Source organism: Ascaphus truei, chromosome 7, assembly GCF_040206685.1.
Source record: "Ascaphus truei isolate aAscTru1 chromosome 7, aAscTru1.hap1, whole genome shotgun sequence".
Taxonomy (NCBI): Eukaryota; Metazoa; Chordata; class Amphibia; order Anura; family Ascaphidae; genus Ascaphus; species Ascaphus truei.
The window spans coordinates 95,462,436-95,467,562 of NC_134489.1; the positions used below are offsets into that span (position 1 = coordinate 95,462,436).

At 50.5% G+C, this 5,127-nt stretch overlaps 1 protein-coding gene across 3 annotated transcripts in view; it reads right to left on the minus strand.

The window, feature by feature from the left end:
- Positions 1-3,913: 3,913 nt before the first annotated feature.
- Positions 3,914-5,127, minus strand: part of LOC142499701 (histamine N-methyltransferase A-like) — a 32,813-nt gene continuing 31,599 nt past the window's right edge. For 2 of the 3 annotated variants that reach the window (XM_075609474.1, XM_075609475.1), the window contains exon 8: positions 3,914-5,127. This exon is cut by the window's right edge and continues 594 nt beyond it. The gene's annotated coding sequence lies outside the window, so the exon portion shown is untranslated. The other variant, XM_075609476.1, reaches the window with a different exon arrangement.

Consider the following 5,127-nt stretch of genomic DNA (forward strand, 5'->3'; position numbering starts at 1 on the left):
GTAGTGTTGTATGTATTTTGGGGCTAGTTTTGCATGTTCTGTATTTGGAGAAGGGGATAGTGTGTGTGGGTGGGGTATTGTGTGAGCATTGGTGGGTAATTATTGAGGGGGGGACTGTGTGGGTATTGGGGGGGATTGTGTGTGGAGGAGTTGTGCATGTGTGAGTGGCTGGGCGGGGGGAGGAGTGAATGAGTGTGAGGAGCGGGGTTGAGGGAGGCAGGGGATTGAGGTAGCGGGATTGAGTGAGAAGGGAGTAATTGAGTGATAGCAGAGCAGGGGGTGTGAGAGGGGAGGTACTGCACCGACACACTTTATTCGAGCAAATACCCAGTATGTACCTGGCAGATACCTGGAATGCGCCGCTCCTCACCTCTGACAAGCCCCGTTGCGTTTGCCTTCCCAGCCTGGGTTCATGCCTGGCTGACGGGCGGCTGATATGTTAAATGATAATGATTAGGATTTAATAGGCTGCAATGCTTCGCGTGTCTACCAGATGGCATAAATTCATGAATTGTAATGCAGTATATATATATACTGTGCAGTATGGCAGCCAGCGGGAATAAAATGCTTCAATCCCTGCCTGGAAAATACCGTATTTCCTCGATTCTAAGACGCACTTTTTTTCCCTTTTTCACGTGTCTGAAATAGGGACTGCGTCCTAGAATCGATGTACTCAAAAAAACACACAAAAAAAACAGCCAGGGGGCGCTGCAGAAGCCACAGCAGCTTTCAGCGTTTGCCCTGCGTTTCTGCCACCCCCGCCCCTCCACACAGAGGAGCAGTGTGTCCCGTTGCATGCCCCGCGACTCTGCCACCAACCCCCCCCCCCTCCCTCCAAGTGCCTGTCCCCAAAGGAGCAGTGTATGATCGGCTGCATGTCCAGCGCTCCCCCCTAGCTTGCTCCAAGTGCCGGTCCCCAAAGGAGCAGCGTATGATCGGCTGCAAGCCCCGCGCTTCCCCCCTTGCTGGAATTACCGCCCCCACACAGGAGAGATTGATTTAGCAGTGTGTGGCTGCATGCCCCAAAAGCCCTCTGTCTGCCTCTGCTACTTACAAGACCCCCCCCTCCAAGTGCCGGTCCCCAAAAGAGCAATGTATGTTCGGCTGCATGCACCACAAGCCCCCCTCCTCCCCCGCTCTGCTCGTTGGAAGTGCCGTCCCACACAGGAGAGATTCATTCGGCAGTGTGTGGCTGCTGCATGCCTCACAAGCCCTCCGTCTGCCTCTGCTACTCACAGCTGTGCTGCCGGCACCACAAGCCACCCCCACCCCGTGTGTGTGTGTGTGACCTTTCATTCTCTTCCCTTCCCTCCAATCTCTCCCCCACTTCTCTCCTTTCTCTCCCCTCCCCCTTCTCTCCCCCATTCCCCCCACTCCCCTCTCTCCCTCTCTCCCCCCTTCTCTCTCTCCTCTCTCCCCCCTCTCCTCTTTCCCCCCTCTCTCTCTCCTCTTTCCCCTCTCTCTCTCCTTTCTGCCCCCCCTCTCTCTCCTCTCTCCCCCCCCTGACTTTCCTCTCTCCCCCCCTCTCTCTCCTCTCTCCCTCCTCTCTCTCATCTCCCCCCTCTCTCTCCTCTCCCCCCTCTCTCTCCTCTCCCCCCCTCTCTCTCCTCTCCCCCCTCTCTCTCTCTTCTCCCCCCTCTCTCCTCTCCCCCCTCTCTCCCTTCTCTCCCCCCTCTCCCTCTCTACCCCCCCTCTCTCTCTCCCCCCCTCTCTCTCTCTTCCCCCCCTCTCTCTCTCTTCCCCCTTCTGTCTCTCTTTCTCTCTTCCCCCCTCTGTCCCTCTCTCTTCACCCCCCTCTCTCTCTTCACCCCCTCTCTCTCTTCACCCCCCCTCTCTCTTCACCCCCCCTCTCTCTCGCTTCCCCCCCTCTCTCTCTTCCCCCGTCCTCTCTCTTCCCCCCTCTCTCTCTCTTCCCCCAACTCTCCCTCCCACCCCCCCCCTCTCTCTCTTCCCCCCAACTCTCCCTCCCACCCCCCCTCTCTCTCTCTTCCCCCCAACTCTCCCTCCCACCCCCCCTCTCTCTCTCTCTTCCCCCCAACTCTCCCTCCCACCCCCCCTCTCTCTCTCTTCCCCCCAACTCTCCCTCCCACCCCCCCTCTCTCTCTCTTCCCCCCTCGCTCGCTCTCTTCCCCCGTCTCTCTTTCTCTCTTCCCCCTCTGTCCTTCTCTCTCCCCCCCTCTCTCTTCACCCCCCTCTCTCTCTCCCCCCCTCTCTCTCTTCCCACTCCCCTCTCTCTCTTCCCCCTCTCTCTCTTCCCCCCTCTCTCTCTTCCCCCCTCTCTCTTCCCCCCTCTCTCTCTCTCTTCCCCCCAATTCTCCCTCCCACGCCCTTCTCTCTCTCTCTCTCTTCCCCCCTCTCTCTCTTTCCTCTCTCTTCCCTCGAACTCTCCCTCTCTCTCTTCCCTCGAACTCTCCCTCTCTCTCTCTTCCCGCTCTCTCTCTTCCCCCTCTCTCTCTCCCCCCTCCCCTCTCTCTCTTCCCCCCCTCTCTCTCTTCCCTCTCTCTCTCTTCCCCCCTCTCTCCCTCTCTTCTCTCTCTTCCCTCTCTCTTCCCCCCAATTCTCCCTCTCTCTCTTCCCCCCCACTCTCTCTTTCTTCCCTCTCTTCCCTCTCTCTTCCCCCCTCTCTCTCTCTTCCCCCCCTCTTTCTTTCTCTTCCCCCCTCTTTTTCTCTCTTCCCTCTCTGTTCCCTCTCTCTCTTCCCCCAACTCTCCCTCTCTCTCTCTTCCCCTCTCTCTCTCTCCCGCCTCCCCTCTCTCTATTCCCCCCCTCTCTCTCTTCCCTCTCTCTCTTCCCCCCCCTCTCTCTCTCTCTCTTCTCTCTTCCCTCTCTCTTCCCCCCAATTCTCCCCTTCTCTCTTTTCCCCCCCTATCTCTCTCTTCCCCCCCACTCTCTCTCTTCCCTCTCTCTTCCCTCTCTCTTCCCTCTCTCTTCCCTCTCTCTCCCCCTCTCTCTATCTCTTCTCCCCCCCCTCTCTCTCTCCTCCCCCCTCTCTCTCTCTTCCCCCCTCTCTCTCTCTTCCCCCCCTCTTTCTCTCTCTTCCCCCTCTCTTTCTCTCTTCCCTCTCTGTTCCCTCTCTCTCTCTTCCACCAACTCTCCCTCTCTCTCTCTCCCCCCCCCCCCCCTCTCTCCCTGTCTCTCTCTCTCCCGAAAAAAAATTCTGCACATTTAATATAGTGGGGGGTTTTTCCTCAATTTTTTTTATTAAATCAAGGGTGCGTCTTAGAATCGATGGCGTCTTAGAATCGAGGAAATAGGGTACCTCAATGCACTCGGGCAGAAAACAGTCACAAACCTCAATACACCCGGGTATACCCGAATTCGTGGGACTAGCCGAGCTCGAATAAAGTGTGTCGCCAGTGTAAGAGGGTGTGAGGAAGAGAGAGGAGTGGGAAGGCGAGAAGGGGGGGAAGAGTGAGAGACAGAGGGGTGGAGAGAAATACATGAGAGAGGGGTCGAAATAGAGGAGAGGGAGACCGAGGAGGTGTGAAATGAGCCAGGTCGCAAGACCGCCAAAACGGGTGTGTTTGCCCCAGTCTAAACTCTAGTACTGGGCTCGGAAAACTGTCGGTGGCCCTGGAGCCTTCTGTGCTGAAACAGGAATATCCTGAAAACCTTACCTGTTGGTAGCCCTTGAGGACTGGAGTTGGCCACTCCTGTTTAGATCTATTGTTCTAATGGTTTAGAAGGGCAGTCCCACACAGCGAGCAACAAAACCCAACTATTGACTTTATACATAGATTCAATCACTCTTAAGTAACATTTTCATTGATTTGTTTACTGTTTAAGGGGTGTATCAGGTCATAGGAAATTCTTGCTTATCAGATATTTATTGTCACACATCTTTATCCATTTGGGTAATGATGGCATCATTGTTACTTTATAAGCAAAGAACAATAGAAAATAGAAAAACAATTTAACTGTAGATTTTAGGATCCTCTAACAGTTTATTAACATTTAGGACATGCAATAACATTTACAAAGACTGTCCAAAGCATTTGGTTACTATGGGAAATAAAAGTACATATATATATATTTTTTAAATACGTACAATTATCAATCACCAACATTTAAATTGTCCCTGCCTTTAGTTCATTTTAGTCCAAGGAGGGACAGCTCATTTGTATGTATGTACATCTTTATTTATATAGCGCAATCCAGGTACATACTGTGGCGCTTTCCAATACACGTGACATAATATTATAACACAATGAGAGTAAGTGCTTCAGACATAAAACAATTGGAAAAGGAGTCCCTGCTCCGAAGAGCTTACAATCTAAGTGGTACCTTGGGAGAACTTACAGAGACTGTAGGAGCATGTTTTGGTAAGTGCGTCTGCAAAGGGTAAAGGTCAGTGCATATGAGATGTATGGTATCAGCCAGCGGAGCTACCCATATGCTTTGTTAAAGAGGTGTGTTTTAAGAAAGGTCCTAAAGGTGGAGAGAGAGGGCGCATTTAATAAAAGGAGAAGGATGAAGTGGAGGAGGCTTGTAAAGCTTTTGAGAATGACCTTGATGCATCGAATGAATGGAAATCTCACCAAATGCTTTTCAAAGAAAAAGAATTTCAAGAATTTCAAAGAGAAACAAAGTTCAGTTTCCTTACCGGAAAGCGTATTTACACTGTATGATTTGCTCCAGTATTATGAGGCATACTATTAATATATGGGCTTAATGAAATATCATGCAAGTGCATCCCATTATAACATTGACATCACCTCTTACTGAATATGTGGAAAAACTTCACCTTTTCTCTTGTTCTTTGAACATATAAATCTGTGTAAGTAATTGTTGTACACAGAGTTCAATAGGATTGATCAAGCACTGCTAAAAATATAATTGATTTATCTTTAAATTTGCCATATCGGTTCTGAATACTGATATTGTTTTTAAAGGTTAGTTTCCAAACAAAGAAATTATGTTCACTGTCAATAAGGTTGATCTTGCTGACAAAGAACATTTTGTTCCAAAGGAAGTTGACTTTTACTAACAAAAACAAAACGCTTAAAACGTATCTGTGGAAATATCGTAAAAAAATAAAATTAAGCTGTAAAGTTATTCTTACAAATGTTTTTTAGAGGAAACGAAGAAATGTTTGTTTTTGCTTCTACACAGCACAAAATCGACAAA